We start from the raw sequence: 13,375 nt of genomic DNA on the forward strand, positions 1-13,375 counted from the left end.
CTAGATGTTATCCAAATTTTTATTTTGAGCCATGACCCCTTGTCACAAGTATGGTGGTCTGTGACAGGACGGGACCTAGGGCTGCCATGAACTCCCCTAGCGCCCCCTACCGTGTCAAGTCGGTGTCAACACACCCTCACCATCTCTCCCGCCACATCTTTGATGTCCTAAGTGTTTAGGGGAGGCTGCCTTTTCTATCTACTTTGACACAGTGCCCTGATGTAACTTGGCCAATGGTCTGTCTAGTTGCCCCGGTGCACTCCAGCCTTAGGGGCTACGTGTGACTCCTACCACCCCTGATACCACACCCCAAGCCTTGCAGATGTACCGGATGTTGTCTAGTCAATTCTCTTCTCTTGGCACCCTCGCCCGGCTCACCTCTGGGGCTTCTTGCTGCCCCCTCTCAGTTACCCACACCCCACGGATGCTCCCTAACTTCCCTCATGATTCCCGCCTGCACTGGAGTCTCGCTTCGCAATTCCCGCCCACACTGGGGCCTCGCCTCGCTATTCCTGCCCACACTGGGGCTTCCCGCAATCAAGGCTCTGGTGTCTGTAGCTATGCCTGGCCCCCCCAGATCCCCTTCTCAGGTCTTGCGCCCTACTGGGGCTTCTCACAATCGAGGCTCAGGTGGCTGTTGCCATGCCTGGCCCCCAGTCTCTGCGCCTTCTCTGGTGCCAGCAACCCCCACGCTACTGCGGAGCTCCTATGAGGCCTCCTCTGACCCTTTATAGCCTCACCCGGTCCTCTGGTTTAACAACAAATAATAAAAACAATAATGCGAGCCCATCGGCTACAACTCAGAACTCAGCCTCCTGGCTAAAACCTAACTCTAAAACAAACTTTCTCTAACCCACACACCATATCACACCCATGACTAGTGGTTTATACCTCAAAGCTTTTCTCTTTTTTCCCTTTTCAGGGTCAAGCTCTTTCCCTTACTCTGAACGTGTTCCTTCAGTCCAGCTGCCGGTCAGGAGAGGGAGGGAGAGAAAGAGCACCCACAGCCTCCTGTCTCTGTTTTACAGTGGTCAGCCCTGCCCCTTCAGGTCAGCTGACCCACCAGGTGTCGGCCCTTAGCTCCCCCTGGTTGCCCCTAGCAACCAGCAGCTGAGCCCATAGTACTGTTTTTTCAGTAGCAGACACCTTAGTGCCCTGCTACACGGTCTTTCTATGCTGCCAGGGTTCTGGTCAGGCCCTTCTGATCAATTCAGTAGAAGTTAATCTGTGGGTTAATCCTATTTTGGTCTGCTGCTCATTCAGGGTTCATCCCCTTCCAATAGTTCACTAAAAGCTTTCAAACATAAATCAACTTAAATCAATTTACTTACTTTCTTGACTATCTCGAAAGATGCATTAGCTTAAGTCCCTTCCTTCATTTAGGGTTGATCCCCTGTATCAATTCCTTAGCTTTCTCAAATGGCAAAATTAACTTAAGTCCATGCATTCCTTTGGGGTTGATCCCCCTCTATCAATCGTTTAGCAGTCCAGAAAGTTACAATCCACTTAAGTCTGCACATACATTCCGGGTTGATCCCCCTTCATCAATTAATTTTTACCACTCCCCAAATGGAAAATAAATCTAAGGCAATTAACTCTCATACCAGCTGGCTCTACTGCCCCACTTAAGGAAGGCCCAGGATCCCTTGCTGCAAACCACCCACCTCCTCAGGCACCTACTTCTGCCTGGGCTTCAATACAGCATTCAGTCAATGATCCCAGGCTTGTTGGCTGTCCTTTGACCACTCGTGACTGTTGCTGTGTGCCCCTTTGCCACAGGTAGTTGCAGGCTGGTCCAGGCAGGAGACCCGTCTGGCATCTTGACTGTCCAGCCAAGGGAAGAAAAGAATGAGGGGGGACTTAGTGGCTGTCTATAAGTGTGTAAGGGGTGAGTATTGGGAGCTGGGAGAAAAACTGTTCAGTAGGGGGCCCTAGGGGAGGACAAGGATCAGTGGCCATAAACTGTTAGAGGATGGTTTCAGGTTGGATGTAAGAAAGAACTTCTTTACAATAAGGGTGACTAGAGTCTGGAATAGACTTCCCAAGAAGGTGGTGCAGTCCCCAACCTTGGAAATGTTCAAGAGGAAACTGGACAGACACCTTGCTGGGATCGTTTGATCTTGGCAGTATTCCTGCCCAAAGCAGGGGGTTGGACTCAATGAACTTTCAAGGTCCCTTCCAGTCCTTAATGTCTATGATTCTACGATCTTCCCTGATAGGACACTGCAGTCTCTCCCTGACTGCCCCTCTATGGGGCCAGAAGTATATTCCAGGGTCCCTCACCACCAATCCAGATGGAGCACTTGCTGTGAAAATGTGGCAAGGTGCTCCAAGCTCCAGCTGTGCTCCTTCTCGCACCTGAGGTAAGTGTGGGGTGATTGTGATCCCTGGAACCTCCTTTGTGCCTGGCACTTCTCCCTTCACAATGACCAATGGTGGTGAAACTTTAGGGTGTCCTATGGCATATTTATGGACCTTTGTGCTGAGATGACCCTCCTGCAGTAGCACAATGATATTGAGCTTTGGCACTCTGTGTTCATCGAGAGATGCATGACCCTAGCAATTTGGAAGTTGGTGAATGCCAATAGCCTCTATTCTATCACCAACCACTTTGTTTTGGATTGGACAATGGTGATTATAGCCATGCACAAACTGTGAGATGCCTTAGTTGAGGGGCTGGGGCCTCAGTTCATTTGGGTCAGGAACTCACAGGAGGTCATTGCTGGGTTCAAATAAATGGGCTTCCTAAACTGTGTGGGGGGCCTTCAATAGGACCCACATACCTATTGTGTGACTCCCTCACCATACCTCAGATTACACAAATCATAATGGTTTGTAACAAATTGCTTCCATTATCTCCATGGAACAGACTAACATTAGCTGAATGCACATTACCTACTACTATCTGGAGATACTTCTTGTGGGAAAAGTTGTAAATTTTCTATGATACAAGTGCACTTAGCATGTTTTTTACTGATTGTACGTGTGGACACTTGTGTTTTAAATGCATTTAATATGTACTAAGTGGCCTGTATGACATGGCCTTTAATGTAGTAATATTTCTAAGAACATGGAAAGACATTTCAGATCATGGCACTCTAATATGAGGTATGGTTTGGGCAGAAAGAGGAATTATTATGCCAATATACCACAGGGATAATTTCTGTCTTTTGAAATTAATTAGGTAAAGCCTACTCCAGGAATGAAGTTATTCTTTGGGGGAAATAATTTGCCATCTGCCCTCTTGTTTGATGGAAAGTGTCAGTCCTCATTACTCTATAGGCAGGTATAATTTAATCTATGTAGTAGTGTTGAAGTGATATTGTAGCCACAATGATTCATGAAATATGTGAGCGGCAAGATTTTTGTAGGTAATATCTGTTATTAATCCAAGTGCATGATTGGGATAGATTTAGACAAGCCTTCAAACGTAGAATGTGCTCTATTTCAAAGGCTTATTTTTATTTAATTCTAATCATCTCAGTGCAAAACCTTCATAAAAAATTATGTGGCTTTTGGAAATCCTATATGAATTTTAGATATACCAGGCTCCAAATCTATCATACCTTTAAAGTGACACCTTTTTGTATTTCTAAAACACAAGGTCAGATCTTCAAAGATAAGAAGCAATATGCAACATGAGCAGCAGACATTCATATTGAGGAAAAATACTTCCATGTCAGATTAGGAGCTGTTAAATGACAAAAGAGGCTCCATCTATCTTTCAGCTGAACAAAAGAAAAGAACAGAACACAACAGTAAATGTTTATACATAATGTCAGAGACACTTATATAACATTCTGTGCATGCATGTAATTGAAGTAAAAGGCACATCACACCTGCTGTTCACTTGAGAGAGATACCATGAGATACAGTGACATAGCAGAACTTGATGGCATGTGAAATGCTTTTACTTCAAAACGTTGCTGTCCCTACTTCTTCCTTTCTAACCTCTTGCTGACATAAAATGTGATTTTGACTTTGGAATTTACAAAGCCTTTCACTTACATAAAATATGTCATTTTTAAAAAAGAAAATGGTGTCTAGGATTTTGAAGGAATCACTACTATATTCTGTTAATTTGTTTTTTTCAGAAGAAACAAAAATGCACTCGAAGACATGCTGTTTCAGACTAGAACAAGATGATCCTTAGAATTTTAAGTAATAAAATACTTAAGATTCTGTTTTTTACATGAATACCTGTTTTAATGTGTGTTTTGCTCTTGTTATCATCTATTGATTTATAAAGCCCCATTGTTCTGGAGCTGTGTGAAGTACAGTTTCAGCAAGAAGTAGTCAGAGAAAAAACACTGATATGAAAACTGAAAAGGTTTCCATAGTTGGAGCCAGGTACAAGGAAACCCTGTACATGGAAATTGTACAAGACACAGATGCTGTGAATCTGCTGTGGATGAATGTGGTCAATTTAGATAGAAACTTGTAGTCCTAATTACTGTCCAGCATCCTCTTTCAGCAGTCCTCTTTCAAATGTTACAGTAGGACTAAAAAGTTGCTTTCTGAAAGGATTTACAGTCCCAACGTTGTAAATAGTTCACTGACTTCATATTAGGGCTGTGTGGAATTTTGCCCGGGGGGTGTGAATCAGGGCAACTGCTCTGGGCCCCATGCTTTGGGGGGGCCCTGTGGTGCCAGGCACAGTGGCTGTGGTGACTCTGTGCTGCCACTGCCAGCTTTGTGTGAGGCCACTCGCTACCCCTGCCTGCCCCCTGCTGCTGGCATTGGTGGCAGCAGCTTTTTCACATCCCAGGTGAGTGGGATTGGGGCAGGGGCAGATCCCTGTATGAACTGATTTGCCCTGGGCCCCACACTGTCCTTGGGTTGGCACTGGTGTGGGGCCCAGGGCAAATCAGCTCATGCGGGGACCCACCCCGATGCTGCATACTCTGAATGTGAAGAAGCCACCATTGCCATCAGTGGTGCCACCGGCAGTGGGGGAAAGGGGGGTAGCGAGCAGCCAGACACAAAGCTGGCAGCAGTGGTGCAGAGTCAACCATGGTCAGTCCACCCAGCACCGTGGGGCTCCCCAGAGGGCCAGGGGCACCTTGATTCATCCCCCCAGGGATGGCCCTGGCTGCCACTGGCCCCAGGCAGCAGCACCAGCCTCCTCTGGCAGGCAGATCAGGGGCTTGCCCACACCCCCAGGAGGTCTGCAGGGGCTCTACCAGACTGCTACCAGGGGTGCAGGCCCCCGCTCTGCCAGCTGGATGACAGGAGGCTGGTACAGCTAGCTGGGGCCAGTGGCACCACCGATCTTCCCAGTGCTGGGTGTGGAATAGCCTATGGGTGAATTGTCAAAACACCATCAAAACAGTGAAACAAGTTTGACAAAATGAAATGGAACAGTGCTTTCAAAATGAATCAAAACTCAAAATGAAACACTATTACTTTGAAACAGAAGTCGAAGCGGAACAGTGCTGTTTCACATAGACCTACTTCATATATACCTAGAGCTTGATTCATAGGTCATGGAAATGAAGGAAAAAGTTTCCATTTTCTTGAATGGGTTTGGGGATCAGGCCAAACAATAGTTTTAGTAAAGTAAAATGAAACCCATATTTATTTGTAGGATTGAGACATATAGTCAGTAGGCACTGTCCTAGCACAGAGATATGTCTATTCAGAGTTAAAATGCAGTTGGAGTCAGTGTTTTCCTGAAAACCCTACATTTTGTCCCATTTAGCAAACAGCCTTCTGAAATTAAAAGAAAAATGATTCTATATAAATAATAAATGATAAATAAACTAGATAAGAACAATATTTTAGCCAATCTGTTTTCCAGTGAACAACTTATTTTTCATATAGATTAAAAAAATCCTTTGTTTATTATGTCCTTGGCTTCACTTATACTGAAGAAGATAAATTCTTCTAGACTTCATTTGCATTGAAGAAGTTTTGATATGGTAACATTAAGCTTCGCGTAATCAACATACCCTGCAATATCACTAGTTTGTGGATTGTCATGTTCATAAATCAATAAAAGTTTGTGTCAAAAAGTGGTGAATTTTCTAAAGCAAAACATTGTTTAGAACAATAATGATTAAGTGGCTTGGAAATGATATTTTCTTAAAAAAAAAATTTACTCAAATGCTTGGTGAATGAGAATGCCAGCAGGCAATTTGTTTTGTTTTGAAGTGTTTCAGCATTTCCTTTCCCAGCACGTTAGGGGAGCATGTATGTATGTGTATGCATGTGTATGTGTGTACATTCATACACACACACATATATGCCTGCATGCATGTAGGCATGCTCATATTCACATGTGTGCATTTAGGAAAAAAAGTTTTATCTTGAATTCTTTAGGAGCCTTGATACACATTAATTTTAGGCAGCTCCTGGAGCTTTTAACGCATGAATTGTACACACATTGGCTAGGGACAGACATTTAAAATCCTGAGCCTGAATTGATTCAATCTTTGCAGGTTAGTCTAACCTGCCTAGGCTGAATCAGTGAGTAACTGCACGGACATGCCCTCTGGACTGAAAAAAAAAAGTGGCTCAGGCTAGAAGCTAGGGGGCGCTAGAGCAGCCCCCCCCTTCCCCTCCATAATGCTGAGATCAGGGGGGTGTGGCCAGGCCCTGGCAGGATGCTTTGATTAGGAGAGGTTCCCTGCACCCCTTAATAACAGATCATTTATCAGCTCTGTTTTCAGTATTTAGCACCCCACCAGAAAACAAAGCCTCTCTCATTAGTTCAAGCTCTTCTTAAACAACTTTTTCCAAGAAAGGAATAGAGGGACATTACCCGTTGATTAGCTCCAAAAAGTCCTAAGCGGACACTGTCCTGTCTGCCTTACACAGACACATCTCAACATTAGCTAGCATACCACATGCTGGCTATGGTCCGTGCTGTGGGAGAGAGGAGGAAGGCATTCCTGCTTGAGCAGCAAGCAGCAGGGGGCGGGGAATGGGGCAGGGAACTTGCTGTGCCTGCAAGTCTCTGCTGGAGCTCCAATGAGAGAGCAGAGGGGAGGAGCCAGGCCAGCTCTCTGGAGCAGAGAGCCCAGCCCAGTCCAGAGAACATACTGGGAAGCTGGAGGACTCTGATTTAACGTAAACCAGGAAGGGGTCTGGGACAGACATTGCATAAACTGATTTAATCTAAATCAGTTGAGTCTGATACCATATCCATTCAGGTTTATCTTAAATCAGTTTAGGCCATTTTGAAAGTGGTTTATGTTCACTGAACTTCTGTTGTGTTACAGAGTTGAACTGGTTTTCAATCACTTATACCAGTTTGTGTGCAATTTCTGTCCGTAGCCAATAACACCCAAACTAGTTTTAAGCACACTTTATGCATCTTAAAGTTATGTTACTCCATGGCACGTTTACCTCTGATCCATGCTACCTAGCTCATGTTCCATTAATGTGTGGCCACTTCCCACAGATGAACCATCCATGTTGCAGTCCTCCAGCTTCCCAGAATGCAGTGTCCCCTCCCTCACTCTCTTGTTCTGGGCAGAGAAACTTTCCACTCCTTGAACTGTATAGTCCAGGGGACAGTTTTGGAACCAAGTCAATTTCCCCTCTTATCCCCAGGGTTGTGACTGTCCCACCTCCAGGGGTGCATCCGCATGTGAACAGCCTGTAGAGCACATGGCAGATAACCAGGCACATGGGGCATAGTTAGATCCAGGAAGTGGGTAAGGGGCTGGATCAGGTCCCCATGAGCTGGGGCTTCATTCCCAGGGCAGGGGAAGTAGCCCCCCTAGAAGCACCTTTTTTAACTGCTCCTACCTCCCAGCCACTGTGGGAAGCATGACTAGCACCCCCAACACCCCAGTACCAAATCCTAAATCATTAAAATATAAGACTATCTTTAATTTATGTCCCCTTTATTTCTTTTTAATTTTTTTTACTTCTTTTTATTTTATCCCCTAGTAGCTGACTTCCTTCATTTCACCACCTACACTCCCATTTCCTTTCCACCTCCCATTTAATTACTCATTCCCGTTCCTTTAACTCTCCACCTCTCAGCCTCATGTTCCCACCTCCCTTCCCCCAACCCATCTCTCACAATCCCCAAACTAGGGCAGGGATAGAAGCCTATCCTGGATTACCAACCCTGCAGTGGCAACTCATAGTTATAGTTCAGGGGTGGGTAATTATTTTGGCTGGAGCTCACCAAAATTCATCTTTTGCCTTAATGAGTTTTCGTGAGCTGTTGAAGTTCACACACACAAAACCTTTCAGAAGATATCATTTTAAAAATGATAAATAAAAATAAATCATATACTAAAAATCAAACATCTACTATAACACATTTTAATTTATTTCAAAAATGTTTTTGTCTTGATTTATGTTTTATTGAGTAGCATATATATACATAATAGCTCAAAATAAATTCTTAGTCTTGTATATTGTGGGGTGGGTGTGAGGAGTAGGCTGTGTGTGTGGTGGGTATGGGGGTGTGTGGGATGTTCATGTGGGGAGTGGGAGGGGTGGAGTATGTGCATTTGTGTGGGAGGCTGCCTGCTTGCAAGGTTCAGGAAGCTGGCCAGGGTGGGGGCAGGGAGAGCAGAGCTTGCACAGGTGGTACAAATGCAGTCTGTACCACCCCCACATCTGTCCCATGGCTGCCACCATGGTGCTCTGCATGGGGATGAGCCCACCTGCTCCTACCTGGGGCAGCCCATGCCATGCTCTTGCCTGAAACTGCTGGCCCTGACCAGTATGCACAGCTTGTAGGGCTTTTCGCAGTGGGGCTGCAGCTGCCTGGGACCTATTTTTCTACCTCTGTCTCAGGGCAGGAAGAGTGGGTGGAAGCTGGCTGGGAGGTGGACCTGGAGTCCTGCACTGTAGGGCAGGAGACACCCAGCTGCAGCTTCTCCCCCTTCCAGAGCTGCTGGAGGTGAGGGGAGTAGAACAGAACTCAGGTGGCTACAGCTGCACTAGGAGCAGTCCCACTGGGAAGTTATATGCATTGACTGGGGCTGATGGGTGCGAGCAGGAGTGCAGCGTGGGCTGCCCTGGCTGAAGCTTGGCCCCATGCAGAGTGCCGTGGGGGCAGCCATGGGTTGGATCCAATCAGTTGGTGGGCACCTTCCCACAGGCCAGGTCTAATCAATTGGAGGGCTGTATCTGGCTTGCAGGCCAAATTTACCCACTCTTACTTAGGCTACAGCTCACCAGGCAAGTCACAGCTGTGCAGCTGGGGAACAGTCAGAGGTTTTTAGCCTTGAGGTGTGACTGCTTCAAACTCGAGCTAGCACTGGCAATGATCAACATTTGAACAGCTCAAAGTGCACTGTGTAACACAGCCCTATATTTATTTGTATAAGAACTTGCAACTCTCTTGGGAATTAAGTAATGGAAGTAAGCTAGGTGCTTGTAACAAACCTAATAAAAACGTAAAAAAAAAAGAAAAAAGAAACCCCATTACAGTAAAGGGTTTCAGTGTTTGTGAGTTAGGGAGATTGACACCTCTGCCAAAGAAATACCATTTTTTTTCTACATACAGAGAAACACAAAGCAGCAGAAACAAAACAAACAAACCCCCCCCCTTTTTTCAGATTGGTTTGTTGCGACTCAAGCAGTTTAATGAATATATAATTGATGTGGGGGAGGGAGATCACAGGGATGGAATAAAGACCAGGTGGCATTTTATGGAAAAAGAAGAGTTGCAGGTAGAAAATACCAGCTGCGTAGTCTGTATCCTGTAAGTTCCCTGAGTTATCTGCACTTTTCGGGCTCAGTACATTCCTTACATAGAGATAATAATAATGTTTTTCTCCACATTTCAGCGCCAGTGACAGCAGTTTTAAATGCCATGGTTTTGATTACCAAAACAATTAGGTTATACTGGGCATGCACAAACAGTAGCAGAAAAGCTTTCCAGCCTGTAAGGTTTTGTGTGAGCTGAGTGGCATGTCACATCAAACCTGACCTATGTGCAAGTAGAGTCAGTTTGAATCTGACCCTTAATAGAAGCCTTGAAAGATTTTAAAAAATGGAAGGTATCTTACTACCGTCTTCTTTTGTTGGAGGACTTTTCATTTTTGGGAAACGTAGTCTGAGCAAGGCAGAAAATTCAGAAGGTTGCTCTAATTCTCTTCAAAAAGAAAATAAATTACATGTTGCAAAAACCTGTAGGGAATGAGTAGACAGGTGGAGGAGAGTAATGGGAGAGGTTTGGAGCTGTGGGGAGATGAGGGGAACTAGTGGGACAAGGATATGGGCATGGGTAGGATGTAAGAGAGGTTGGCAGCTCGAGTCAGGTGAAGGGACTGGGAATGGGAAGAATAGGAAGAAAATTGTAGGGCAGGTTAGGGTGTGCTGGCATTCACGTCTTAAATCACCTGGTAGAGATACCAGCTCCTGTAGGCAAGGGAGTATCACCTATCCCTACTCTCCCTAAGATGAAACACAAGAGTGGTCATTGTGGGAGACTCCCTCCTGAGGGGGGACTGAAGGGGCAATCTGCTGCCCCAAATCCCCTAGCCCGGGAGATCTTCTACTTCCCAGGGGCCTGCATCCAGGACATAGCAGAGAGGATCCCAAAGATTATCTGGCCCTCTGACCACTACCTTATGTGACTTATCCATGTGGGCACAAATGACATGGCTCAGAGCAATCCCAGCCAGGCCATGAGAGACTACAGGGCTCTGGGAGCAGGGCTTAGGGGGTTGGGGCACAGGTGGTCTTTTCCTCATTCCTCCCAGTTGTGGGTCACGGGCTGAGGAGGGAGAGATGGGTCGAGGTAGCCAACCAAAGACTGTGGCGCTGGTGTCATTGTGAAGGCTTCAGCTTTCATGATCACAGTCTGATCTTTGATGAGAGAGGCAGTGGGCTGCTGGGAAGAAACAGCCTCCACTTCACTCCACTGGGGAGGAAGCTCTCCTAAGCCAGACTTCCTGACCTGCTCGATTGGGCTTTAAACTGAGTCCACCAGGGAATGGGGGGACTACCACCACTGCAAGCACGCTGGGCAGCTTTTGTAAACCCAGCAGGCTATGGCACTTGGGGGAACCCACCCAGCCACAGAGGGATTTTTAGGGAAGGCAAGGGCCCCCAATGGGACACTTACATGCCTGTACACTAATGCCAGGAGCTTGGGGAACAAACAGGAGGAACTGGTCCTCCTGCTAAAAAAAAAGGACTATGATTTCATAGGGATAACGGAGACCTGGTGGGACTCCACCTATGACTGGGCCACAGGTATAGATGGCTATACCTTGTACAGGAGAGATCATGTTGAAAAAAGGGGTAGCTGTCTATGTCAAGGAAAGCTATACGTCCCTGCAAGCAGACATTAGCACCCAGGCGGGATGATTGGAGACTCTCTGGGTCAAAATCCACAGCAAACAAGTCACAGGGGACACAATGGTAGGAGTCTACTATAGACCTCCTAGCCAGGATCAAGAGCTTTACCAGGAATTTACCAGGGAACTAGCTGAGGCTGTGCACTCCCGGTGCATGGTTATCATGGGAGATTTCAACTACCCTGACATCTCATGGGAAGAGCACTTGGCCACATCCAAACAGTCAAAAAGGTTCCTCGTGTGTGTGGATGAGCTCTCAAGAAGTCTATGGACTGACAAGAGGCAAAGTACTGCTCAACCTGCTACTGGCAACGGAGGATGACTTAATCAGTGACCTAACAATTGAAGGGAAGCTGGGAGACAGCGAGCATGAACTGATCATCTTCACCATCTGCCACAAAGCTGGCAAGTCAGTCAGCAAAGCAGAAGTCCTTGACTTCAGAAAAGCTGACTTTGACAGGCTTGTTGGCAAGGCCCTAAGGGACCTTGACCCAAAGGGGAGGTGAGCTGAGGAAGAGTGGTTGCTCCTTAAGGGAGTGATCCTGGAAGCTCAAGCAGTATCTATCTCATATTGGAGGAAAGGCAGCAAAAGGGCACAGCAGCCCCTTGGCTCTGCAGGGAACTAGTGGACCCCCTGCATCTAAAAAGAAAGACCTATAAAGGATGGAAGGCTGGATCCACCCCAAAGGAGGAGTACTCTGAACTGGTCCAGACCTGTATGGAGCAAACCAAGAAAGCCAAGGCTGTGACTGAATTCCAACTGACTACAGATATCAAGGACAATAAAAAGTCCTTTTTTAGATATGTGGAGAGCCAGAGGAAAAGCAAGGGTAACATTGGACCCCTGATAAACCATATGGGTCAACTGACAACCAGTACCCAGGAAAAGCCAACCTGCTTAAGGGGTATTTTGTGTCGGTCTTTCATCAGCCCTAAGGGACAGCCCTGCTCAGTATGGTATGGGACGGCCAGGGCAAGGGAGAATTGTTACCCTTCATCAGTGTTTACCATGTGAAGGAACACCCTGAGAGGTTGGACACTTTCATGTCAGCTGGCCCAGACAGTTTACACCCCAGGGTACTTAAGGAGCTGGCAAGTATCAAGCTCGGCCACTGGCACACGTCTTTGAGACGTCTTTGTGGTGCTCAGGTGAAGTACCCAAAGATTAGAAGAAGGCCAATGTGCTACCTATTTTCAAGAAAGGGAGGAAAGTAGATCTGGTGAACTACAGGCCCATCACCCTGACCTCTATTCAGTGGAAGATCTTGGAAAAAATCATCAACAGGACCATTTTTGACAAACTGGATGAAGGCAACTTTCTGAGGGATAGCCAGCATGGGCTTGTTGTGGGTAGGTCTTGCCTAACCAATCTCATCTCCTATGACTAGGTGACATATCACCTGGACAAGGGAGAAGGGATTGATATCATATATATTGATTTAAAAAAAGCTTTCTATCTGGTATCCCACGATCATCTCATTGAAAAACTGACCAACTGTGGCCTCAGCTACATCACTGGCTGGGGAATTGGCTCCGAGGTTGGACCCAGAGAGTGGTAGTTGATGCAAGTCAATCATTGTGGTGCGCCATGACCAGTGGGGTCCCCCAAGGCTCTAGCCTATGCTCTTTAACCTCTTCATTAATAATGTGGACATTGATATCAGAAGTGGACTGGCCAAGTTCGCTGATGACACCAAACTTTGGGGTAAAGCATCTATACCCAAGGACAGGATGGTGATCCAGGCTGACTTTGACAGGCTCAGAAAATGGGTGGATGAAAACCTGATGGCCTTCAACACCGAAAAATGCAAGGTATTCCACCTTGGGAAGAAAAACCCGCAGCATACTTATAGGCTCAGCCACGCTACACTTGCTAGCACGGCTGAAAGGGACTTGCTGGTCATGACAGGCCACAAGATGAATATGAGCCACCAACTGGCAAAGTGAGCAAAACCCTGGCTTGCATTCATAGACGCTTCTCTAGCAAATCCCAATATGTCATCCTCCCACTGTACTCAGCCTTGGTGACGCTGAAGCTGGAATGCTGTATCCAGTTCTGGGGTCCACAACTTAAAAAGGATGTGGAGAAGCTTGAG

The sequence above is a fragment of the Crocodylus siamensis genome, chromosome 1, assembly GCF_052110815.1.
Source record: "Crocodylus siamensis isolate JL-2025a chromosome 1, ASM5211081v1, whole genome shotgun sequence".
In the NCBI taxonomy this organism is placed as follows: Eukaryota; Metazoa; Chordata; order Crocodylia; family Crocodylidae; genus Crocodylus; species Crocodylus siamensis.